This window comes from Meleagris gallopavo, chromosome 3, assembly GCF_000146605.3.
Source record: "Meleagris gallopavo isolate NT-WF06-2002-E0010 breed Aviagen turkey brand Nicholas breeding stock chromosome 3, Turkey_5.1, whole genome shotgun sequence".
Taxonomy (NCBI): Eukaryota; Metazoa; Chordata; class Aves; order Galliformes; family Phasianidae; genus Meleagris; species Meleagris gallopavo.
In genome coordinates this window covers 14,713,661-14,741,610 of record NC_015013.2, presented here as the reverse complement: position 1 = coordinate 14,741,610, position 27,950 = coordinate 14,713,661, and positions in this window count along the sequence as shown.

Here is a 27,950-nt window from a genome sequence, read left to right as displayed (position 1 = left end):
TCTTTTTTCCCTCTTTCCCTTTTTTCTCTTTCCCATTTTTCTCTCTCTCTTTCCTCCTTTTCTGTCTCTCTTTCCCCCTTTTCTCTTTCTCTTTTTCCCTTTTTCTCTCTTTCCCCCTTTCCTCTCTCTCTCTTTCCCCTTTTTCTTTCCTTGTTTGTCATTTCCCCTGTTTATTTTATTCCCCCTCCTTCTTTCCAGCACCCCTTCCCTCCCAACCTCTCTCTCAGGGCTGGCTTCGGGTCAATCCCACCGCGCCCCGCTCCGGAGCTGCCCCGGGACGCTCCCGGCTGCAGGTGCGGCGGGAGGGGAGGGAGGCGAGGACACTAGGAGCCGGAGCGTGGGCACGGAGTGGCCGCCTCCAACTTTCCCGGGGCACGAACCGCGGGGGTTTCTGCGGAGAAGGTGCGGGCTGTGCGCGGCGAGCGGTGGGAGCTGCCCCTACCGGGGCTCCCGAGGAAGCAGCGAAGCCCCCCGTGGGGTTCCGGGCTCAGCGGTCTCTGCGGGAGAGACAGCGGGCGCGGGGGGGACAGCTGGGCGGGTGAGTGGGCGCTGATGGTAAAAGATACGGAAGGAAGAGTCCCAGTGGCTGGGACATAAATCAGGCAGAATATATGGGGAGTTGATGAGAATAGGTCTTTTCACCCTTAAAAAAAAAATAGGCACTCTGGAAGAGAAAAAGGAGGCTGATTATTGGCATCCAGCTCCGAATCCCAGGCAGCTGATGCTGAGGGGAGCCAAAGGGAGCAGTTCTTCTTGGTTTAAAAACAGCAAGACAGTCTCTGCCAAAGATTGCTGTAAACACTGAATAAAGATTTCATTGTGGCTCGGTGTGACTAGAATAATTAGGCGGTTAATTGTTCATTCTGATCTTAAAGTGCAGCAATCAGTAGTGCACAGTAGGAAAAATACAGGGGGAAGAGAGGAAAAACAGCAATAGGAAAATGATAGGAAAATGTATCACTTTTTCCTCTCCCGCAGGTTTTTCTTTTGAGGCTGAGAGCACGTGGGTGCCGGTCTGTTTAGATAGAGAACACCTTCGTACAGCTGGGGTGTAATTGTGCTTTTTGCAGCCACTGTGTCAACATCACTGTGGGCTGGACAAAATCAAATTATGAGACTCAGAGAAATCCTATTTTGTGGAAATGAAATCTGAAGATGCCAGGAGAATGAATGTCTGAGCTCGACTGACTGATAGCAATTAATGCATTTTACTTATGTGTACACTTTATTGCCAGCTCAGCAGGGATGCAAGCTAATGATGCCAGCTTTTGTGCTGCTCCAAGACATTTTTCAAGCAGGCACACAAGGTTTTATTGGTAAACTGTTCTGAGCTTTTTATGCTGTGATTGTGCCCCCCTTCAAATCGAGCTCCTTGCAGCGCTGACTCTTCCATGGTAGTCTAAGGAAATGCTCTCTTGTTGCACTGCGAGCTGTTCCCGGTGACGCAGTAGGAAAGCGCAACCTGCGTGTGCTTGTACTGGGGGAGGCTGTAAGTTGTCAAGCAAGATGTGCCTACAAGCATTAGAATAGGATGCACTGATAGGAACTGAAAGATGGCACCACAGGCAAGAAAGGTTCTCTTTCCTATGCGGAATGCTTTTCCATATGTGGTAGTTCATAGAGAAGCATGCTAATGGGTTAATTGTCAGAAAAGAAGGAAGAGTGCTGTGTTTAAAAGAAAGAAAGAAAACTTCCGAAGTTCAGAGGCATTTGAGCAAAGTGGAAGAGACTTTAAAAAGTCTGATTGTAAAGGAAACACACTCATCCCTCGCATGACTTTGTGGACTTCAGAGAAGTTATACGAAATATTCAGTCTGCTCAGAGACATCCATGTAGCCTGCCCATCCATCCTAAGCAAATAAATAAAGGTGCTGGGGTTGGGCAAGAGAAGCTCAGTTAAATATCATTTTCTGTCACTCCCTATGCAGAAAGCATCATCAAACAGAAATAGACTTTTCATTCAGCTCTCAGAAGTCGAACAATTTGTTGTATTTTGTTGAAGATGAGTTGTTGGAGGTTTCGATCTGAACTTTGCTAGATTTTTGTGGGAAGAAAGGTGGAGAAAACACGAAGCGTGCTGTCTGTTCAAGGGTACAAAATGGACACAAAACACTGCAGTCTTTCCGGTCACGGAGTTTAGGGCAGCCAGGACAGAAAGGTGACTCCAGAGTTCTGTCCAAAGCAGTGGTAAAGAAAATCAAGTGGATATGCAAGTGCCATGGTTGAAATATGCTTCACAAGCATTTTTATTAAGCTGTTGAATGTGCTTTGTCCAACCACAGTCGCACTGGTATTCTGTCTATGAAGAGTATTCCTGATTTAATTGTAAGGTGTATTGAAAGAATCTTCCAGGCATTTTGCTTGCTAGTACAGTTTAGAGAGGGATGTTGGTAGCTTTATTTGCACTTTGAGACATCTTAGAGTGTTCCGCTCTTGTTAAAGCAGTTCCAAAAGTGTAGTGATCAAGTGATCACAAAGGAGACTGCTCAAGCTTCTGCTTGTGATGTTCTGACAAGAATGTTTCTGAAGTCCACATAGTGATATTCTTACACAAAGATGATGTTAGATTTTTAGAACAATCTGTAGTACAGAAACATGATTTTGAGAGAAGTCTGAGGTGTTTTTTTCCTGCATTCCCAGATACAACAGTTACCAAATGGCTCCTCTTTTCTTTAATAAAATGTGATGAAAACATATTTTGGGCATCACAGTAAGTTGGGGAAGATGTCTTTCTTGCATTGTTACAACATGTTTAACAAAATACACAGAAGATTTTACACTGATATTCGGGGAAAACACTTGCCATTGAATACTACCTTATACCTAAAAGTTGTTTGAAACGCACAGTATATCTTCATAACAAAATTGCATTGTCACAGACGTAATTGTTATTCATAACAAGTAGTCTCACAAACAGATTCCATCCCTGTAAGTATTGAGTCTCAGTAAGGCCAATTATGACTAAATTACTGCATGTTCTCTGCTGTATCAACTAATTAAAGGGTAATTAATAAAATGATAATTTCATTCTATGGCAATGTCTACATCTGGTTGTCATAGCAGAGTTTGTTTGACATATGGTTAAATGGTCAGATACTACATTGTATGAATGCAGCATTTGCATAGAACACCTGGCAAGCCAGAGGAATTTTAACCCTTAACACATTCATTTCAAGAATCTATGTCAATGTACCATTAGATTCGCTTGCTCATTCTCCTCACCTGGTCTTCTTAAGCATTTAAGAAAATTTGGATCTTCAAGGATATTTAAGTGAGTAAATCTCTTCGGTAGGGGAAGAATGGGAAGTGAACTTGGGATATTAGATTGGAAAAGCAAGGTAATATAGCACTGGCTTATCACTGCGGGAAACAAACTTCTGGTAGGAGACTCTCCATAGACCCTAGTATTACTGGGTGCACCCTCTAAGGAAAATTGGGCTGGAATTTGCACAGAGACAAAATGATCTCTTTTCATAGATTCAGTTGTGTGTCGGAATAAAGGCTGAGGTTGTGGTCACAGCAGCGTGGAAAAATCTGCATTGCAGGCTTCCCACACTGTACCTGTCATCTATAGATAAAACAAAACTTTTCTCCCATGGGACAGTAACCATGAAAGTCACACATCCTTAAAAAAAAAAAGAAGAAGAAGAAGCAATCTTTTATCAAGTCAACAGATGATACAAACAAACAATTCTGGTTTAGGCACTTGATGCTCAAGATACTGCCTGCACATCTTCTGAAATATTAGTGGTTGAAATCTTCAGGGCGGTCCATGCATATTTTTTCATACTTTTTTTTAGCTTGCCTTTATTTTCAGGGAAAATATGTAAATATGTATCTTAAGCCCCGATATTGCTGTGAAATATTACAACCAGTGCTGTTTCAAAGTGTGCAGAAGAGTGTTTCTGTCCTTTAAACTGTAAACAGTGGTACTTAAACATGGGTTAAATTACTGTTTCTCATCTGTACCGGGTCAAGCTGGATCCCTCAGAGAACTAAGGATGAGACAAGAAATTGCGGACATAATGTTTTCCTTCTCTTTAGGAAAAAAAAATAATAATATAAAAAGGGGGGAAATAACTAGTGCTTTTTCAGCAATTGAGCAAGGCGAAAAGGATGTAGTAAACTGCAGGAAGGCATGAAAGTCTGTCTTTTCCTATGCAAATGATCCTCAGTGAACAGTTCCCTCAGTGAATAGTCAGGGTGGCTCATCACCTCATGCGTCAGGTGCAGAGTTTGGCCAGTGATGCTTATAAAGCGCTGTTTGTCTGTCTCTCTGAGAGTCAGAGTCCTGTTTCTTGAGAATTTCCAAGTGCACAGATCTATCTCATTTTCATTCTACTCATGGAACTCATTAACACCTGGAAAATCTTTTATAGCATTTAACTGCATCAGATGCACTGTCCGGCACATGTTTTCTTAATAGGGCTTTCACTGTGGTATTGTCAAAGAACCCTTATGTCACAGCTGGGAACATGAATCTGTCATGTCAGTACTGTACCCTGTTTGAGACAGGAATAGTGTATGAGTGTTTTATGGAGGAGCCGAACATGCCCATATACTGCATTAGTGTGAAAGAATGCGAAGCTTGTTCTCCTAAATAAAGATTCAGGCTGGTGGTAGTGGAGTACTTTGTACTATTTAAACACTGCTGCCTCTAAGGCATTGTGCTTAAGGAAAGGGAAGTTTGAGGCGTGCAAGACACTCATAGTCTTCTAGTGGTGTTACGCTGCTGGTTAACGATATGTCATCATTTACATTTCATTGGGAAAAAATTGCCAGAGGTTTCTAATTCTGCCGTAGCAACTTGTTTGAAACTGGAAGTTGATATGAAAGTCCTCACCCTGGGAATATTTGTTTTTAAAACAAGTTTGATTTAAATATATTTGGCAATATAAGAAGAAGGGGAAGAGAAGTAAATGTTTTCTAATTCTGTATGCTTTTTGTGCCCATTAAATCACTGTAAAACCCAATTTTAAATAGCCTACTTTGTAGCTCTTTAATCAGCATGCCTAGGGTAATTAAAAAAGGATAGAACTGTGAATACTGGCTGCAGTACATGTGTAAGACCTACTTTTTCAGAGGAATTTTTAACATAGTTACATACATTTCATCTAAAAATTAGATGCTGAAAATTCACCAGCTCCGACACTACCAAGCCTGTCACAGCGATACTCCCCTTTGAAAAGTATCTGCAGACTTGAGTGACCATCACTGTTGTGAAGGTGCTAACTTGGGTGTCACCTAAAGAATTTGTGCATGAAAGGGGCATTTTACGCAGTCACAGGAGGTACTGTCTTTTAAAATGCTTGTCTTACTTTGAAAACTTGAGTATAGTTCGTATGCTAAGAAACGTGCCGTTCCCTCGGGCCCTGTCGCTGTCACACAGAGCAGAGCTCAGCGCTGCCACTCCGCTCCCTGTGAGGAGCTGCAGCCGCCATCAGGCCTCCCCTCAGCTCCTCTGCTCTGCGCTGAGCAAACCAGGGCCCTCAGCTGCTCTTCACACACCTTGCCCTCTACACCGTTCACTATCTTCATAGCCCTCCTTTCTTATAGTTTTATGCCCTCCTTATACTGTGGCACCCAGATCTGCCCTCAGTGCACTTTTTTTTTCAGGAGGACAGAAGTCCTTCATGCTTTTGACCTTCTCAATAAATAGGTAACTGATGGAGCAAGCCCAGCATCAAACCGTGTAGGGTTTGCCCTGCTGAACAGTGCAGCAGCCAGCAACACAGCCCAGAGGTCCTGACAGTTTTCAAATTGACAGCACACTGGGGATGAATTATTCTACATGATTCCTTCAAGCCTACTACAGAAGCAAATCAAAGGCAAAAAAAAAATAAAATAAAAAAAAAAAGAGTCTACATAATTAACCTTTCTGCCTAGGTATTATGACACATAGTTAAGAGCCCTTGCAATATGTAACTTAGTTACAGAAAAGCAAGTTAAGGATTGAGTGAAAGGCTTAACTGTAAATTTCCTTGCTTGTATGAATTTAATTTAGGATTTCCATCATGATGTAGCATAAATTAAAATAGTGATAGCAGATCACTACTTGGCAAACCTCTTAAGAAGAATATGGGTACCTCACGAGATTATTACAAATGGAATGTCTGCTGTGTGCTTAGCCCATTGCTGAAATTAGTCTGTTCTTTAATTTTAAGATACTCTTGAAAAGGAAGAGAGGTGACTTAACAGGTGAAGTTCCACAGTGAGAATTAGAAGACCAACTTCTGGAAAAATGGCATTTCCTAAACAGTTTAGAAGTGTTTCCCAGCTGAAAATCTGAACTTTTGTCCTCCAGTCCAAACGTTACCTGGAGCTCATTAACCATTCTAGTACATATTACTTATTGCTTGACTTGAAGGTCTTGCTTCACAGGGAAAATATGTGTTTAAGTAACAAAGAAGTATAAGAGAAATCAGCAAGCCTGCTCAAGGGTGTATGAAACTACTTAGGGCAGAGGAATGCCTTCCAAGGAAGGAGATGTGGGGAAGAGTATGGATCAGTGGTTTGTGTCCATTTGAGATTTTTTTCATGGCTGCATGTGTCTATCACTACCATATCTCTTGAGAGGATCCATTGCACTTATCTGTTTGGTTTGTTTCCCATATGGACTTGCTGTACTCCTGTGTCTCCTTCAGAAAGTAATATGGGGATGAGCAGCTCCATGCAAGCAATTAGGGGTGCCAGATCTTTATGAGCATCTCTCTAAGGCAAGGGAGAATGAACACAAGCTGTTAAATTTATTCTGATAGGAAGCCTGCTCCCAAGCACCCTCTTTGAGGACACCCCTTGAGTACCCAGGGGAGATCTTGTCAAGTGAATAGAAAGCATCCTTGATAGTGACAACAGGAAGAGTTACCAGACCCTTGGAAAGGCATCAGTGGACTACTGACTCAGACCAGCCCACAGCGCTGCACACCTTACATCCTATCAGCCCTCCTTGGGATGAAGAACCAGAAGGAGCAGACAAATTGCCCTTGTAGAACATGCTGAATGCCAGGGAGTTGTAGCAGAAGAGGCGCATAGGCACAGTGCTGTAAGAAAAAGCTGAAATCAGCCTTCAAGCAGATGACAAGAGAGGATCTGTCAAAGCAGCCTTTAAGAGTACAGAGAGCACATTGCAAGAAAATGATGATAATAGCAACAAAACCTTGCAGAACTGAACAGAGGAAGAAACTGCAGGAGAGCAAGAAAGCAGATTTGAATAGTGAGGCAGAGAGAAAGAAATGGCAAATGTCTTAATAAAATAACAGACAGTAAGGGACAGACTGGATCAGTGACAGGTATGGAATTTGGCAGTGACTTGGAGAACAACTAATACAAAAGGAAGACAAATAACTTGTAGGTTTGTGGACAAGCATGGCAGAAAGCAGAGCAGTTTGTGGTAATAAATACTGGCTGAACAGCACCTAGATCCCACAAGAAGCCTCTGGGGTGAGTACTTGATATTGGAGGGGTTTTGTAAGAAAATCAGGTTCCTTGTTTTGTGTGTGGAATTTCAGGTACTTCATCAGTAAGCCAAGAGAAAGGCATCTGTTGCCAAAGTGTTGTAGATATTAGGGTTGTACACATCAGAAATGGAACAACTGTATAGAAATTCTGTACTCACTCATGGCTAAGCTCTTCCTGGTGTTCTAGACTTTTGAAGGGTTAATTCTCATTAGGGTGTGTTGAGGGGCACTGCTGTGGGCATGGTGGAACTGCATTCTATTACATATGCAATGATTGAGGTATGCTATTTGTAATGACTCATGTATGTACATGGTACGTCTCAACAAGAAAGATGTTAGACTCAAATTGATAGAGGAGCTGATGATCACAAGACCCCAACAAACCCACTCAAGCAGCAACTCAGTTGACAGTCTCTTTCTGTCAGTTTTCTTGCCCATCTGCCCAATATTGCTCTTTGAGTGCCATCTTGCATTCTGTCATGCTGCTCAGTGGCAGTGCAAGGAGCTCCCATTAAAATTCATTTATGTCATGATAACTACTAAGCACTTGCCTATTAGCAAGATAATGAATGAACCATGCTTCTCAGCTGCGATAACCTACAAAACTATTAACTTCCTATTAACAAATCCATATCTCCATGACACTTGTTCGCTTCCCACGTCTGGGTTCTCCCAAAGAATTCACTCTTCACTGGAAAGGAGCTCCATTGTATCACCTCTGCAATCTCTTACTGGGTTGTAGAGGTGTTTATGCAGAATAACCATGCATAATGATATGTGGCAGATAGGTATTTATTTTTTAACATGTATTCCCAGCCTTGAAAAATGCATTTTGATTAAAATTTCTAGTGTTTCTAGTTTTATTCCTTTAATTACGAGATCCTTGTTTTGCTGGAACTTCAATAGTTGCATCAAAAATAACTTAAAGGGTGTGCTACTTGCTTTCTTTTTCATGTGTCAGTTTAATAAAGCATCAGTGAAATGGTTCTAGATAACCATGTGAAATATTTTTTATCCCATTGACCTCTTTCTTTGCTGAGATATAACTGCTTCAGTGTTAATATCTGCACAGTGGGCAAAATGTGATTTCCACAGGAGTACATGATGAATATTTTTGAAGCTACTGTAGGGTCTGGACACTATATTCCCATTATTTTTAATGATCACTGAGCATCAAAATTCCCAAAGTAGCTACAGTTACCCACCAAATTGTCCTCAAAGAGTTGGTGGACCAAAACTGTTTTTATTCTAAGATAAATTACCTTCTTCCTCTCTCCAATAGCTTACCAAGTTATTTACTAAAGAAGCAATTATCAAATGTCATAATATATTTGACTTGCTAGTTGTAAATATCCAGCCTATCAGCTGTATGTGCATTTATAATTTTCTTAGGTCCGTTGGTCTTTTTAGGCACCACAAAAAAGGAAACAAACCACTTAATTTCTGATATAAAATACTATCCCATGCAGGATAATTATTTTCTAGGAAGACCCTCTGCATTGCAGGGCTCGAGGAGAGTTAGAAGAAAGTCTATTTTCTCATATGTCAGAGATGGCGTCATTTCTGCCTGAAAGAGATGGCTTTGGTTCTGTATGCTCACAGGCTATTTAGACACATGTCTGAAATCATTGCTTTGATGAACTTCTTTCTATGGTAATTTACTCATCAGGGTACCATTTTGCAATGTCAGACTGTTACTTGAAGAACATTTACATGACGTAGTGAAGTAGAATACAAATTAGAGTAATATTTTATACAGAGATTTTTCTTTACTGATTTGCTTTACTGTATATACAGAGACCACTTGAAAAGCTTCCTCCTGCTGCATAATTCCACTGCCAATCATAACTTTAGAAATAACCATACCGTTCTCCTTTAGGAGGTTGGTAGCAATCTCTGTAAGGATAAGAAATAGAGTAATGTAATGCTGCATAATCTACATGTTCAGCACTGAAAAAATCTCTCTGTCATCAATGAATAAAGGCAGAAACTGTTTTTCTTGAAAGCTCAGTACTAGATGAAAGTATTTAGAACACAGAAATATCAGAAAACTGCAGAGGAGGATACATTAGAAAGTTCTAGCCATATTGACCAATAAACAATTTATGGGAAGAACACAAACAAACCGTTAAAATATTTTAAGACTGTAGCTTCTGACAAGTATACTTTATTTATGACTTTGCAGAGCAATCTTTTCCAGTAATGTTTATAGGATGTAGGAAAGAAAGAGAGGGGGAAGAGGGAGACCCAATGTTTTATGCTCTTGTACTCAGCCATGTGTGGGGTATTATCAACATCCATGAGATAATCTCAATATTCCTGCCTCACAAACCACTGGAACTAAAATAAGCACAAAAATAGTGTATTAAATGAGTAAAGAAATGAAGAGGAAGGAATGGTTCTGCCCCATCTGAAACTTGTATGATACCAATGCCAATAAATGAGAGCCTCAAGCAAAGGCAACTGAGGTTGAAAAAGGAAACTGGGATGGAGTGGGAAAAGGGCCTGGCCTTAGGACAACTTCTGCCACTTCTAGACACTCTGTTAGCAAAAGTCAATTCACTTCTGATTGCGTCATTTATCTAGGTAAGGACAGAAATGAGTTTGTTCTCAAGAGATTCTGAGCCAACAGGGGTTCGGGTTGCTTTTGGCTATACAGTGAATCTGGATGCTAGAGAAACTATGTGGTTTTAGTTTATGAGACCAGGCAGAAATAAAACTTTTATTAATAAAACTGTTATTAATAGCTATCATTTGTGTTTTAAAGGTGATGCATATCCCTGTGCTGTGCAAACATATAGAACTGGGAGGTGATAGTTCTGTTCTGCCAAACCTTAGATTTCAAAATCATCACGTTTCAGAAGGAAACCAAAGCCCTTAGAAAATGTTCAGACAAAATAGCTGTCAGAGCATTTCCATTTAGGAACGAATAGGTCAAGATTTTGAACATGTTCTGACCGGCACAATTAAAACACAAGGCAGAGCAATGATAGAGCAGGTCCAGAAAACCACGTGGGCCACCAGGTAGCAAAGGCAGGGGAAGCTAACACTGGGTTCAGGCCCCTGGTTTCTACTCCCATGCTACATCCATCAGATGCATCCATCTTCCTTGTGTGAACTGTCTCTGAGACATGGGTCACAAGCCCTATGGGGAATGGCAGTGCTCTTTACTTTGGAGACCCACCAGTAATGATGCTCTGTGTGGAAGACTCTAAGGAGGCCCTGGAAGCCCTGGCACCACACTGTAGCCAAGGAGGGCTCCTTGTGTAGGGACATCTTCTTCCATCTCAACACCACTTCCTAGGGCAGCACTGCTTCCAACCCACTGCTGGAGAAAACACCTGTGGGGAAGAATGATGTGGGAATGAACACATCAGGAAGAATGTCACAATATCTTTTAAGATTACTGGGAAGAGCATTGTGCTTTAACAGAAACTTCAGCAGTGTTGGTTCACTGGATGAGTGTGCTTCTAACAAATCTGTCGAGCGTGATAAATGGTACTCTCTTAATATTCTAATTTTACTGGATCTGATGAGCAGCTTTCGGAGTTCAGAGGCAGAAAAAGACTACTTGAAAGATGGTTCTTACAAGAAGCTAATTGCATGCAAGGCTTTCAGAAATAGTAGGTCAGTTCCTGTTCAAAAGTTGGGTGTCTGCACTTCTTAGTGGCAACAAAATTAATTCTTCTGGACTTGGGGAAAAAAAGGAGTACTTTGATTTTTACTGGCTAATGTATTGTTGTGTCTTACTTCAAATAACATTTTTAAGTTTTAAACCATTCCACAAAGGAAGAGATATCATTTCAAAGATGAAGGTTTGGTATAAAATAATAAAGCAAAAATTGATTGTATTATAGGCACTATGTTTATATGGCTTTTGTAAAATACTGCTTTTTTAATGCTAATATTTCAGCAGTAGAAATGAAATATTGCAGCTGAGTTCTCTTCTGGACACATACATAAAAATACCATTTACACCAGTACAGCGGTGAAAGCAATGTGATTTAAGTGGGTTCAGATCTAGCCCCACAGGCCAAATTCTAGTTTTAATTACACCCTATCTATCTTAAAAATCCAGGATTTACTATCTCAGGACAGACTGGTGGTCTAATAGCTCTGGCGTCTTGTCTGGAAAAATGACCCATGTCAGATATTTCGAAGAAAGATGTAAAAGATCTTTACAACACAGCACTATCTATGTTATTTGGCTTTAATACACTGGCTTCCATGGGATTGGTTACGCTGGTGAAATTAGAATTAATTTCACCTAAGAAGGATCTGAATTTGGTTCATAATAAGCAACTGATTTGTACTTGATTGATGACTTCAGTTGTTTTTTTTTAATTAGCTTACTGTTATTGTTGTGTTACAGTGATGACCCCCTGCAGCTCGGAAGTTCCATCCATCAGAGCAGATCTTGCAAAGGTTCCTGAGGAGGTTTCTACCTTAGTAGAGGGCTTATAAGAAAGTGTGAAGAAGCACATCAGGTGCTTCTTCGCACCCAGGTTTAAAATAATTTTTGAAACAAACATTATTGTGAAAAGTACAGTACACAGGGTTGCTTGTAAACAGTACTTTAAAAATCTGCTGTTTTGAAGAAAGATTAATCTGAAAAGATTTTCAAAGGCATTCTTTAGCTAGACATCACACTGAGTCACTAGCTTGATAATAGTGTTCATACCAGGTATTTTGCCTTGATGGTCCCACTCAAAGGATTCAAAAAACAAGCTATAATAAACAGCTTGGTTTGATCACAGAAGTGTCAAATCAAGTATTTTCCTGTTGGAAAAGGAAGTTCATTAAATTTGAAAAGATTCTTAGTGAAAATTGACCTTTTGGCAAATTGTTGCACAAAGGAAAATGTAGCTGACATCCATTTTGTATTTGGGATGGGATTTTGCACTGGTGTTAAGCATCTTGAGGGTGAGATTGTCATGACTGGTGGGGCTCTAAGCATGACTGGGGGGAAGGATCCCTGGGTTAGGCAGAGACAAGTGGACCAATAACATCATCTCCCAGACACGGCCTTTTAGACGGCATCAAGGAGTGATGCCACCACAACTCTCCTGCCCCTGGCACTAAACATTTTATTTCAGAAACTTCACAATGACTCATTTCACAACATAGAAATTACAATTTTTGCTTCTTAAAGCTGACTTTTTAAATGTTTGTAGGGGGAGAAGTTGCATTATTTTTGCATTTCATTGTGACTTGGGAAAAATACCAAGTACTATGACTTCTTGTAAGACAAAAATATTGTTTTTCAATCTGATATAAAAATTGTACGGCCATAGTAAATATCCTCAATCATTTGTAATAGAAAAAAATAATATGTACTGCTACATTTCTCTTCAAATGGTCCTTGGCTAACTTAGACTTTACTGTGTGGGTGAGGCTGCAGCCATGACTGTGTGCGCACATACAACTGGAGAGATCCTCGTCATCTGAACCTGTGGATTCTCCTTATGGTGCACAAGACTGTCTCCAATATTAAATCCCTCCAATATTAGCATCTTATAAAAGAGAACTGTGGGAAATGTGTGAATTAAAAATATAATAGAAACGAGATTGAGTAGCCCTCTATAGAGTCGTCTTTGTGATTGCACAAAGATTTGAGGGCTTCAAAATCATCCCTTCCCAAGAGATGTGCTTTTCCAGTGGGGTAAGAAGCAAGAAATTCCTAAAATTTCTTAGCTTCAGGAAAGCAGAAGTGACAATCTCCCATGCAAGAGGTCCTGTATGTTTTTGTTCGCTGGTCTCATGTAACTAATCCATTAGTGCTATTTATTTTTTTCTGTTGCTGATAAGAATTAAATCCTTACACTGCAGTTCTGCCATATATCCGTCTTCTTTTCATAGCTTTCTGTTTCCTTGTCTTACTTGGTTATAGCCATAAAGTGGGCTTGCTATTATGCACGCTTTAGCATGAGTTCCTCTGTAGCATTCAACTGCAGAAGTAATGCTTCATGCAACCCTAGAGAGAAAAAGACACAGGGCAGCAAAGTGGCATTGGATTTGCTGTCCCTTCTATACCTCTTTCCTGATCTTTACTGGGGACATGCAGTATGCTTTGAATGTTTCTTGAGGTTCCTTGCACCTCTGTCAACACTTTTGTCCGCTTATATGGTTCAAAACTTACATTGATTCTGTCTTTTCTTCTCTTGTCATTGCTGTAGGTAACCTCTAGATGATGCAACATTAATCAGGAAAAAAAATCTCGATAGAGCAGGCTTTACTATGTATTGTGCCAGCATGTAATATACTAAAACAAGAGGCATGCGGTGTTGTGGGAGCTTGAAATAATTTTGCACATGAAGAGATGCGATTCCAGTGTCCCGTCCCTGGAGGTGTTCAAGGCCAGATTGGATGGGGTCCTGGGCAGCCTGCTCTAGTATTAAATGGGAAGTTTGGTGGCCCTGCATGTGTCAGGGGGGTTGGAAATTCATGATCCTTGAGGTCCCTTCCAGCCCTGGCCATTCTGTGATTCTGTGATCTGTGATTCTGTGCATTATCATCTCTAACTCCCTGCGACGATTTGTGAAGTTTGCACATTTCTAGCAGCCATGATGAGGCTACAGCTTTTGGAAAGCCACTCTGAGACCTTGGCACTAACACCGTCAGAAAGTAATGACCATCGCAGACCTCACGTTCTTCACAAGCAAAGTGCTGCTTTTTTATTTGCCTAACATTTGGCAGCATGTAGATTTAAAACAACAAAAACAAAGCCCAGCCAAAACAAAACACCACACTGCATACCCAGTCCTCCCTTGCAAAGAGGAAGAGAGGGACAGTGCACTCTACATGGCAGATGTTGGTTGTTTAATGATCTGCAGGATGGCACTCAGATGCTACAGTGATGTATGACCCCATGGGGAAAAGAGCAAAACAACCTCTGTGCCCCTCTTCTCAACAGCGTGAGAAAAGCGGCCCATCTGTGAGTGGAAACGGGAAACCTGAAAATACAACTAGGAGCAAATGCTTTGGTCATCCTACAGTGCATGCACGTCCCTGTGCTCCCCATTGCATGGAAGAGTGATTAAAAGCCTCATTTTGGAGGATTTAAGTAGTATAGTGCCCTGTGCTGGTTCTCTTACTGGGCGTGGATTCCATCCCTTTATGTGTGCGTGTGTGAGCATCACCCAAAGCATCCCAGGCACTGTAAACTGCAGAAGTTCAAAGCTCTAGGATTCCTCTTCATTGCTTTTCTAGGTGCTCCCTCTGATCTTGGCTTTTCATCCCTGGCTTTATTTTGAAAACTATCTCCCCCATTTCTTCACATGTCAGGTTGCAGGCAGATTCCCTTTCCTGGTAGCTAGCGTCCAGCCGTGTTGCTTTGCGCATAGTTTACACCTTCACGGTCCATAATGAAACCGAGACTTGAAGGAAAAGCCTCTCTCTCCAGCTGTCATGTCTAGCTGTGGCAGCAAACTGGTGTTTCATTGTAAAAGATGTTAATTTCAATCTGAGCTGTGGCTGTGTTGAGAGAAGCATAAAAGGAATTCTTGATTATCTGTATCAGTATCGTTGTCCCTGGGGACAGACTCTGAATCTTCAGATCACATATGGCAAGAGTGCTGTGATAAAATATGCATCAATAAAACTTTGCGATTTATGATAATAAAGGAGTGGAAAGTTTTATACACTGTGATAATTATTCCTGACTGGTATTTTTTCCTCCCTTTCATTCTTCTGTACTACTCTGTTTTTAAGCCTTTTTCTGCTTTTTGTAGTACTGACTGCACTGTTGAAACTGTGGGTTTACAAAGCGGGGAGCTCTCTTCCTTCCTGGGTCCCTGACCTCCATTAGGCATCAGTCTACTTACAGGGCAGGAGGAAATTTGCCCACTCCGAGAAGGATCCGCAGTACTACTCTGCACTCTTCTCATTCTGTTGTATATGCAGGCACACGACATCTAGCATGAATTTCCAAGCAGCTTCCAAAAAGGATCAAATTATATTCTTCTGATCTTCTTTGCATATCTCGTTACTGTAATCAATGAGAGATGCATACATTTGCATGAAGGTAGGCTTTATCCCATTTTGCATGTCACCTGCATTGTTTTAAATGTATTTCATTTAAATGATGTTTTTAATCTTTTGAAGTAGGAAAAATAATGATATGTTTACAGTCCTGGGAAGTAAACACTGGTCTATTAAATACCACCAGTATATTATCCGTGACCTTATTTTTTTCCACAGCTGGCTGTATTTGTGGTGGCCGTGGTATGAGAGACCTTGTCTTCTGCTTTGGCACACTTGATAGCGATTAATCATATACCTTGCAATGTGTGGCCCCACAATGCAAACTGTTTGCATGCCTGGATTCTGACTGACTTCAAAGAGACTTCCACATGTCGTGTTTACAGGCAACGCTCCTTCACTCAACACCCTCTCTGACATGTTTGCACAGCATCCAGCACAGTGGGACCTCCAGTTTGCTGGGACATCTAAGCCCTACTGTAACAGTCATTAGTACTGCCAGTCATGTGCTTTCCCCTTTTATTTTACCTTTCTCAGTATTTTTCTTCAGCTGGCCTAACAGCAACAAATCATTTGTTTTTATCCTTTTTAAGGCTTTTTTTTTTTCCTCCACAATTAAGAAAACTACTTACGGGAAACAGTTTAGCCATCAAGAATGTGTTCCTTACTGACACTCACTTGACTAAATTGTGCGCTCTGGTGCGATGGTGGAAAGTACTTATCTTGAAGCACATGCTATTCCTATTGACTTTAATAGCACTTAATCACCTGCCTGAGGTTCAGCACGTGCTGAAGAGTTGTGAACACTGGGTTCCAGAAATCCGTACTGATTCAGTCCTGCCCATTCAGCCTTTTTTCAAGTTTCTGCAGGTGCTTGAATTTCATCAAAGACAATGAGACCTAGATCATTTGCGTAAGTGCTTACGTGGACTTCCATGTCTCTAAAGTTTTGCTGAATCTAGACATACCTGATTAAAAGGTGCTCAAATGTTCAGTGGAGGGATCAGATTGCTTGTAATAGGAAGGCTATTTGCAGGTGCTTTCTTTCTCATGCAGGTGTAGCGCAAAAGACAAAATGTGATACTATTTTAGTTCCACTTTAAGGAGTGATGAGAGATTAAGGTTACAAAAATAATCATTTCTAATTATATAAATGGAAGAAGGAGTGGACGATGAGGTTAGTAATGGAAAAAAAAAAGGATCTTGTGGTTTTTTTCCTGCCTCCGTATTTGTGTGAATTAATAGGAACTTGCAGACTATTAGAAAGTTGATTGAATTTTGTTTCTTAACTTTGCTCTTTTTCATTAGGGTGATCCTAAAAGCAGGTGGCTTTCAATTAGTTTTGTTGACAGTGCTGGCTAATGTTGTAATGATCCTTGGGAAAGGGAAAGAAAAGAGATTTATTGCAGAAGGGATAAGCTAGGCCAGGCAAAGAGACAGAGTACATAACCACTAATTAACTCATGTAGTCATTAAAGAGAGAAAAAAAAAAAAAAAAAAGGAGAAAGGAAAAACAACAGGCAACCTGAGAGAGGATTGTAAAGCATTTCTGCACTGCAGATCAGACCCCTGAGCTTTTGTTACACTGTGCATATCATATTAGATGGTATATATGAGCCAATTGCATATAAATCACATTCTCCCAATCTTGCAAGTCCTTGTCACAGAGCATATTTAATTTAACATTGTAATATTTATTTTCCAAAGTTGTAAGTAGGCCAAAACATATCCAGTAAAACGAGCGTTCTGCCACAGCACACTGCCTGACCTACGCTCCAGCAGAAAATTAACCCTAATTCATCTTCACGGTGACCATACACCAAATAACCATTTCAGATGCTCCACTCCTGCCCTTCGCTGACTTTGCTGAAGCAATTTTGCCTAACTCAGTTTGGATTTTTAATTACATCTATTCCATTCATTTGTTCCCACTTAAAACCATGGTGTTGTGCTTGGGCGACTTGTAAGCAAGCTTCGCTTGGTCTTAGTATCCTTTAGGGACAGACTCAAGCCAGAATGCGCATATGTTTGTTGAAACCATGTCAAATGGGAACGCCAACTCACATTTGAACCAGAAGGCTTTGTTTTCTGACACAAAGGGCCAAAGTCTGTCTGTTTATTGCCATTTGTCCCTTCCCTCCCCTGCCCTCAGTATTATTTTAAATTCACATTACGGATGAGCATTTGTGGGCATAGGTACAACTCACTGGAAAACAGAGGCCCTTTATTCTTCAAATGATGTGTTTGGGGCATCCCTCACAACCATTAGCACTTCTCTAAGGCTGGTAAGGTTTTCAGCCAGTCTGCAGACAAAGTTTGTTTTCAGATACCAGGTAGAGAGACTGTGAGAGACATTATTGTTTGATTTTGTTATTCTTGATAAGAATTAATAGGAATTTATTAAGATTGTGTGTTTATTCATCTGTTATTTGAGTTATTAATGCTATATTTTTCATTATAGCACAATATAGCTCGTTCTTCTGCTCTTCCCAAGATTAATAGAGATTGCATCTGAATTCCATAATGCTTTCTACAACTGTAGAACTGGGCATATTTGGAGAGCAATAAGGATGTGAAGTGGGAAGGCTGCAGAAAGGACACTGAGATAAGGCAATCTGAGTCTTCTCACTGATCTCCTGCCAGGCATAGATCAAAATGTTTCATGACAAAAACTATCAAATTTCATTTATCTCTTGAATGCAAATTAGCCCTAAGAAGTTACAGTATGAGAAGAAAAGGTGAAATGTATTTAATTTTTTTTTTTTTCCTAAAAACTGTATTTATCAAAGTCAGGTGACCTCTGGTTTTGACATCACACAGGTAAAGCTCAGCTGTCATTTCTTAGCTCTAATATAATTCTGCTTATGAACAAAACTTGGCCCATAAGGGAACATATGGAAGAAGCAGAAGGTTAACATTGGAGGGAAGGCACCTCTACAGGTGGCATTTATTTAACCCTGCTGTGCATGTGCGTTGCATCCAGGCAGGGGACAAGAGCAGGGTCCCTCCTCATAAAGCCACCTGAGGGCTGCTCCCAGAAGCAGTGAGGACAGGGCAGGGTCAAGGGCTATGCGTCCGGCCCCTGTGGAGACTGGGCACACTGCCACACAGGCAACAGGTGGAGGTTGGCTGTTTGCTGCCTTTTCTCACCCCAGCACCATCCCGGTGCCTGGCTCTGGCATCTGGCAGTGGAGAGGGAGCCATGCTGTGGCCTACTTGGCCTAGCGTCATGGCCTGATCAGCTTTGCCTCATCACTGGCTGCCAACTCCCTCTCCTCACCCAGGGTGCTAATAAAGGGGTGGTGGGGCCTGGCTCACCATGGGGCTTTAGCACCTGTGCTGCAGTATTTGGGGCAGGAGCTGGGTGTCTGTGCAAGACACATCCCTGTACCCATCTCGTCCATATATCTTGCAAGCATCTGAAACTGTGCCAGTCTTGCCTTGAGCATCCTAGCCTGAGGAAGACAACTAAAATTGAAGAGAATGTATACACAGAGGGTCACATAACAGGGACGCTGAGCAAACTAATGGTGCAGGCGTGCATGGGGCTGTGAGCTGCTGCATGGAAATGAGGAAATTAGGGGAGAGCAAGGATCAAGCCAGGGCAAAGAGCTGGAGTCACGCTGCTCCCCGCAGCACAGCCCTGCCCAATGCCTCTGGCCGAGGTGTAGGAATGTGGGTAACTGCATAAGTAGATGTGAAATTATAGGAGCCACCACAATCAAAATGTGCTGACTTTGGAGAAGATTTGAAGCTTTTGTGCAGCTTTACTAAATACAATTTGCAGAAACAGTGCTATGTTTTAAAATAATTGATGCTCATACAATCATAAGCTATGATTTATCTTTGAGCATTCTCGTTCAATCAGGCTGTTTTGTGACTGAATGAAATATCCCCATATTGTTGCTACAAGTGTTTCCATTAGCCTGGGTGAGGAATTTACAAAATTTCTTACATTTTTTGCTGGTTTGTTTGTTTTATTTTATTTTTATCTCAACTATCCATCTTTCTGGCAGCGGGTTATTCTAAAGTACATAGTGCGGGATTACTAATGCCTGCCCTAATGCTTTAATGCTTTTTTTCAGCACACAGTCTGTATTCATTCTTAGCTATGCATGCATCTTCTAGTCACATTAGATAATCTATTTTTTTTTCCTTTTTTCTTCACGCTGAAGATAAAGGAAAAAGTAAACTGTGAGCATCCTGTCTATTTCATTGCGGTTCTTAATGACTGTACTTGTATTACTTCACTAAGAAAAAAAAGAAAAAAGTGGTAGTACTAATTGTAAAAAGCTGTCTGGCTGCAGCATACGGGATGAAAAGTGTTATGCATTACGGCATTCGATTCTATTACACTGCTTGGTTGCAAAATTATATACTAAGTACATTAGTTTAGAATTAGAGCAGAATGTAAGTACCTAAATATTGAACGAGTTCTCACCCTATTTACTTCTTGTGACAAAGAAGTGGAGTTTTTTTACAAGCATCCATTAGATGTACTCCGCTATAAAACTTCTGAGTTCTTAAGATGGAGGTAATTTTATGAGGTGTCATGTCATGAAGCACTGCAGGCAGTCTGCACACAAAGCATTACTGAGGACACATAGTCCAGCCTCCTCCTAATGGAAGATGCTTATTGCAACTTTAATTGTGTAAGCAACGTTTCTAAGAAAGGATAATAACTGCTGTAGGACCAGATGTTATAGCTAGACACACATTTGACTCAACTTTTATTCATCTGTACTGGCCTATCTAATGAAGGATATTAATTCTGCTCACAAGACTTGTTGCATGACACCCGTACTACTCTCTCTTACTATACACTGCACTCTTCTGACAAGTTCCTGCAATAACACTGAAATCCCTCTGTGGGGACCTGGTATACATATCAGAGTTGGGACAGGAAGATAAGACAGGCCTGCAGAAGATAACAATAAGGAGTTTTTTTAAGTATGTCGTCCATTTTCTCTTCCATGATCAGTTGCAGGCTTTGAATGAAGAGTGTTCTAAATAAAGTTTTTCTAGGATATCAATTCCACCTTGTGCTACTAATAACGGCTTATCACGGATTGTTGATTTCACTTAAGAAAAAAAAGATCTCTGAAGATGTGTTCAGCTTTGCCTCAAGTGTTCAAGGGTATTTATTCCCAATTTATTGAGTGCATCACATAAAGATGCTAGTAAAACCAATTATGTGATGGAAGTGACTGGTAGACTGCAAGGCAATAATATTTTTTCAACTTGTTAAATGACTTAGCTAGATACCCTGACCTGTACATTGTATCAGCACAGGTAACCTATTGCAGTTCAGACTAATGGGTGATACTTGCCTCAGAAAGGTAGCAGCAGGAACCATGGGATCATTTGTGCTTCTTCTTCTAAGGTCCTTAGCAAAAGAATGTCTTGAAAACATTGTGAGAAAGGACCATTACAGTGGAAGTGCAGAGAAGTCTCTTTAAACAGCAGACTTCACTCACTACCACTGCCAGTCTTTGAACATGAAATATTTGCTGATAAAGATAGGACTGAAAATTATCAAATGATCTTAAGCTTCAGGACTGAATTCAACTCCACTGAGTTTGATAGGAACTTTAGCAATGAATTCCTTTGAAATATTATGCCCACTAATATAGGAAAGAGTAGACGATATCAGTGAATACTATTTTCCAGGTGGAAAATTAGCCACCCTACATTCTATGCTACTATTAGTTATTATTAAGGATAACTCTCAAGGGTTGCTGGTACAGAAACATATAGGAAGACAAATCCTGTAGCAGAAAGCTTTAAACTGCCCATTGACAGGTCCCTGTGGAAAGCTTTTTCAAAAAATTAAGAATTTTTTTCTTTCCCTACCACGTTTGTCCTGTCCAGAAAATAGTCCCAGATCCTCTTGTCAGATACCATATGCCACAGAAGCAGATGTGGTGCATTCTTCTTCCCAAAAGCTCTGTATCCCAAATGTAGAATAGTCCTATTTTTTACAGTAAAAGGATAAGACTTATTTAAAATGCTATTAAATTATTGGTTTTTTTTGTTTTGTTTTGTTTTTAATTAAGACATAAGAACTGTTTGTAAGAGGTGCTAGGGATACATTTAAGTAATGCTGCTTTTGAATTGCTGCAGGGGTCACAGTCTTGTTCATCACTTAGTTTTCCATTGCAGTGCTGTATTACTGTTGTCATTAAATTCTGCTAGTATGTAGACTAGTGTGGTGCTGGAGAAAAAAAAATAGAAAAGCAGTGATGATGTTCCTATGAGCTGAGAGCCTGTGTGGATTCTATATTCAGAAAAAGCATATAGGAAAGAGAAGGGTTAGGACAGCAACATCTCATGGTAATGATATTGTAATACTAGTAATGTACTCCACAGTAACATAATGTATTTTCTTTTCCTTGAAGACAGGCACCTGAGGATAAATAGAATATGTTTAGATGCCTGTTAGGCTCAGTGTTATTAGATGCCAATGAGCAACTGGAAGTGAGCCCACAGGAGTTATTTGACTGTAAACTAGTCTATCCTAGAAAGACATTTCTTGTGTGAGCCATGGACACAGCCGCGGGGGATCAGATTATGTGTGGTCCCAGGCTAGCATGGAAAAACGAGCAGTGCATATGCAGAAAATGGGAAGTTAATAGGAAGACAGAACATTTTAGAATCTTTTAAGACATAGTAAGATTCTTGATCCCGATGTGCCTTGAGTGTTGGTACTTTTGCTTAGTGAAATATGTTAACTGAGACCAGGATATTTGACTTGGGGGCTGAACTGAACACCCCACGTTACAGATGGGTTTTCAAGAAAAATGGAAGATGTGACTACTTGTCCTGATCGCTAAAAGCAGCCTTTTAAATTTTGCTTCTTGCTGCAGAATTAATGGGCATGCACATATCTTGCTGGAATACTTTGAACTATATTGAAAGACAGATGTTTTATTAATCTAATTTTCATTAGATGACTTTGAACAAAGTTGTAAAGGAAATACTGAAATATTTTTAATGAGATTATAATAATTTACCTAAGTAACATTAGTAAAGCAATAGATAATGGTGACAAATTACCATGGAATCTTTTAGGCAGTAGAGATGAGGCTCACAAGAATGAAGTCTCTAGGGACCACACAGGTAAAACAAATTCCTAACTCTGAGATGCTGAGGTTTATCCCATGTTGAGATGTGAGAGCTCATCTTCTCTCATATAATTTCCCAGTAAGAAGTAAGCAGAGAAATAGTGAGTGCCATGAAATTTAAGAACCAGTTGCTGCAGGAGCAGAGCGGCTAAAAAAGCCTAGTGTCCTAGGACTTGTTTGCAGAAGCCCTGTTACCTCTGTTTGGCTCCTATAGGCAGGGTCAGCTCCACAGCATCTCCTATTTGCCTCCACGTGCCCTGTGCCCCATCCAGACAAAACCAGACCCTTTCAGGGCCCTCAGAGATGTGTTCCATGGCAAGGCCCAAGCCACACGTGTGCTAGACTGCCAGCCAAGGCTCAAAGCACAACTAATTGGGGAGAACTACCTACAGATTTTCTCTCCATGGGACGTTCATTCAAATTTCTCTTCTCTTAGTTGTATTTTTACATTATATGCACAGGGCCCTCATGATTTCCAGTTCTGTCAGCTCTGAAATAAGCCAGCTGAAACTGGCTGAAATAACAGAACCTGAAATAAGCCCATGGGTTTTAAACTAATTATGTGCACCCTGGAAGGACAGACATAAATACAGAGCCATGTCTTAAAGAACACGCTGGGAGTGCATAAGCTTCCATGGCCTCAGCTTTGAAAAGCCCATAGAGGCCCATCAGTCAGTGCTAGGATTGTGCTTGATAACAGAGATGATCCTGTATTACATAGTGTTGTATAGACGATCCAATCCCAGATCTCATATGGGAAAACCTTTTGATGGGACAGGTATTTTCTGTGTTTTTGTGGCAGCAAGATGCTTTCCCAGATGCTCAGCACCCCAGGCTGCATATCCAGGAGCTGACTGCTGTTTGCTTGCAGATAAGTCGACCGTGGGCTGTAAATCTGATGTACTGGGCTGCGTCTGCAGAGAGACTGTTCCCACCATGGGCAGCATGCCTGCCCAGACCCTGCCACACAGGCACAGGGGAGTCGTTCTCCTCACATAACATATATTTATCCAGAATTGTGGAGGTCCCATTCAGCACTGTCCTTCAGCAGTCTTATGGTGGCTCTGTCATGGACAGAGGGATGGTTAAAATTGTATCATTTCTTTATGAGGCCATGCTTGAAATGGTGCAAATGCTGAAAGGGATAATATTTCCAAAAGGATGAGAGAACAGAGATCATCAGCAAGGCAAGAAAGCCCTTGCCTAAACCGAAGATGAATATTCCCCTTTTCTATCGTAAAATAGAGTGAATTCAGGACTGGACAGTTTAAAAAATGAATGTGACGTGAGTCTCTCATATGCAGTAAAACTGAGACAGAAGCATGACCCTGTTTTTCACTAGCACCCCATCCTCAGGCACCGTCTCTGTTCAGTTAAGGACATGCTTAATAAAAGATGCACGTTTCTGCCGTGGTGAATTTAATGGTGCTGAAGTCCATCCCACTGCAAGACGGCAGTTAAGTACCTGCTTAACTTTTAGCAAGTCCCCAAGTACCCGCTGTAATCCGCTCCTGATCATCATCTCAAGTACAAAGACATCTGCCTCAAATGAAAGTGCATTCAACTGTGTGTTTCATTACAGATATTTAGGAGATCTAACTGTTATGCAGTTAGCGGGATAATGCACTACTTAATCATTTATTAATAATTATTGGATAACGGTACAACTAATGCTTACCTGTAGTTACAATCTCTGCAATCTCTGTTGATTAGAATTCCACTATACGTTGATGATGCTGGAAAAGCTTTTCTTATGTAAGAATGTGCATTGCCAAAAACTTGAACAATACCGTAGTCTGTTTTCCCTTTTCCAAAACTGGCAAAATAGTACAGGGAAAGCAAAGCCTCTCCAACAGGCTCATTCAATTATGAAATACTGCGGAGGAGGTGTGGGAGGAGGACAAGAGAAATTCTTTCTAATGCTCACAGTAATTAATTTTTTAGCCTCGAGATGAAGCCCAAAATCCCTGACTTGGATTTGATGTTTGTTTAAATAGCAATTGCTTTTGTGTCCTAGAAATGATGCAACGTTATGTTGCCACATAATGCCCACAATCCAAAAATGACAGAAACTTTTTCAGACTGCTCACCTTAGCTTGTCCCTTTCAGTGACCATCACTTTCCTTCCTTTCGGGAACTCGCCTTGCCTCTCAGATAAACAGCCAAGTTCTCTCCAGAAAACATAGGGCTGAGTCATTAACTTCTTGGCATCAGTGACTGAATGCTCACTTGCTAGGCTCACAATAAGCTGATATACAAAGCTTTTCCACTTAGGCACTAGAGTCAAAGAACAGGGTATTCAGCTCATCTAATTACCTGTCTAAAAAAGCCTAACTGAGTAGAAAAAGAAGACCACGGGTTAGATTTGGATCTGTGTTACACTACTGAAAACTTCAGGGCAATCAGTAATGCTGCATCATATTTAAATCTGGTTCTTTGTCCGCTTACCGCATTAGTCTGAATCTCAGAGTCTGTAATCAGCAACCTGCAATTAACTCGCTGTGTTTGTGCCCTTCTGATTAATCATAACACTCCATATTATTATTAATGCAAACAGTTACCATAAAATATTTCTTCATTAGTTCTGGCTGGTCGGCTTTTTGATTCTTCCCTTTCCTACTGGAAAAAAATAATTAGCCAGGAATAATACAATTAAGAATGATTTAAATCAATTCTATTAACTTGCTTTAATCAGTCGTGTGTTCCTCAGTCTCCTTTAAGTCTCCTCACAGAAACTGCTTCTGCACCAGTGCTTCCTCAAGGACTGCTGCCTGCTCTTCCTGTCCCCCCCACCCGGTGACTGCACAACACAGGGATCAGTGGGGGCAGAGCCATGTAATGCCCTGACCTTTAATTGGAACGAGGGACTTGGCCGGACAGTGCTTGGGTTTGAATTACAGCCAGTCCTATTAGGCAGCCCCAACCTGAGCTACATCCTCCCCTTGTAATGCTTCCATCTGGCATCATCAGGCAGTGCAGCTTTGCAAAATGCCACAGTGTTACAAACCCAGCATGCAAATGGGCAGGAGAAGCCCCTTGGAAAGACTAAGGTTCATCCTTCTCCTTCCCCTTTGTAATTGAAGGACGGTCAGGACAGAGAGCTGGATTTTGCTGGAGATGGGTGAAGTGCTGGTACTGGAATGGATACTGATCTCTGAGCTAGGGCTTTTCTAGTACAGCACTGTAAATTCATACTATGGTGGCAGGATAAAATCATTGTACTGTAGCATCTACGTTTGCAGAGTGCAGACTTTGTCCATCAAACTTCTACTTCATTAGTTTGGACTGAATTGCTCCCTTCCTTTTCCAGCTTACCCTTTCTCTTGTTCCCCTCTCCTTTCTTCCCCTCACTTTCTCTCATATTTTCTCCTCGCATAAGATGAACCTAGTATATGGTACATCTATATGGACAATAACTTTATTTTAGAGGTTGTCAGAAGGCATAAACCCTTTGACCTAATGTCCAGGGATTGAAACACAGACTGCATAAAGGACAGAAAATAATGATAGCCTTTGTGTGATGCATTTTGTCATTAGTTTTCAATTAGTTAAAAATTATCTGGTGTACTCAGCTAGCTAAGCTACTGTCTCATTTACTTTGGGAAGAAGTGTGCTGGCTGGATCACGCAGAAGAGCATGACCATCTTCTGCAGAGCCCTGGGCAGAGCCCAAGACCCAATCCCAGCTTCTCAGTGGTCCTGGCCAAGTCTTGCTCCTCAAGACTCCAGAAGGAAAAGGTCAAAAGGAAAAGCATGGCTCGCCTTTTTATAACAGGGAGCGTGACATAACAGAGGGCGAAAACAGCTAAATGCCTCTTTATGCCACCACCTGGGGATGTTTGCTTGGGATAGTATTCAGTAGTTCTTCAGAGATTCTGGGGCAGCAGGCGTGGACTACTAGGAAGCATTTTCTTCATGTATAGACAAAGCCATTCAATCGCTGCTCTTGAAGGCTCCTAGGATTTAAGTTAAGACAGTGCCTTTTGTGATTATTTGAATACCAATAGAAATAGCATTTGATTTCCAGGAATTAAAGCTCCATTACTGTTCAGGAAGTCTCCTGTCTTTTGTCTCCATAGTTTCTAAGTAGGACAGAATCCTAACTCCATTAATGTCTGGAAAAAGAGTTGTCTTTTGAGCCTATGCAATACCTTGAAAGCTTAGGGGCAAGTTTTGCTCTCATTAAACTGAGCTAACGCAACATTACTTTGTTTTCACGGTTGTTTTATTTCCCTGTACTTTAGTTCCTTCACTCTTGCTGGTTAAGTCAGACGTCCCTTGCTGTGAAAATGCGAGGTTAACAGGACATTTCCCAGAAACAACATAGCAATTTGATAGAATGCAGCAGAAAGAGATTTAAGAATGAATTGTGCAACTGAAATGAAATGAGTTAAAGGCTTTATTTCTGAGAAAAAATGCCAAATATTATAATCTTTCCTCATCATAATGGTAGACATCAACATTATTAATGCCAGTGATATATGAGGATAAGAAGTTTGTAACTGGAGGCTTGCTGCAGCCTACCTAAAAAATACTGTTACTTAAGCAATTGCCTGTGGAGGGAAAGGCAAAAGTAAGCAGTAATATTTTCATCCAAGGCAAAGTAGCCCTGCTGGAACATGAACATAAGAGTACGTCCCCTGCCTTGGTGCTATTGTAGTCTGGAGCAGAGACAGAGCAGAGCAAATCCATGGTTAGGAAAAACATGGGAGATTGCTTCTGTGGGCAGTGTTACAACCGGCATTAACATTTCGGCTTTTCTCTCAGAACACCTTTCCTATTTAATTCCAGAAAGGGTTCTTAACACCAAACTGTGCTGCTGGGCTTCATGGCAGACTTAGCTGCAGAGGGGCAGCTAAAGCAGTGATGAGCCTGTCTTCATAGCCACTTGGCTGTCTTTCATTGCAGCCTCTTCTTTAGCTTTTCCTGCCTTAATTTCTTCTTCTGTAGCTTTAAGCTTATTCATTTCTGCCTTGAGGCCTGGCATTTCCATCTCCTTCTCTTTGACTCTGACATTTTCTTTTCTCTTTGCTTCAGGCCCGATTCATTTTTTCCTTTATCACTTCCTTCAGCACTGCACTGCTGAAGGCAGGTTTTCCTGATGCTCAGGAGCGTCACAGTTTGTGTTGGTGATTCACAGTTGTTCCTGCTGTCTGCTTCCTGTGCCCACACCCACCATCACCGCTGCTCTCCATCCCTCGTCTCCTCAGGCTGCACTCAGTGTCCCCATTCCCTTTTGCTGCCATGCAGTGGCTGTCCCAGCTACCTGCTGGCATTGTTCCTTGGTGGTGCCTCCTGCTGCCATTTGCAGGGGAGGAGACTGACAGCCCTCCAGGAAGCCCTGACACCACGCGTGGCTCCCTGAAAGCAGACTCACCATTTCACCCATG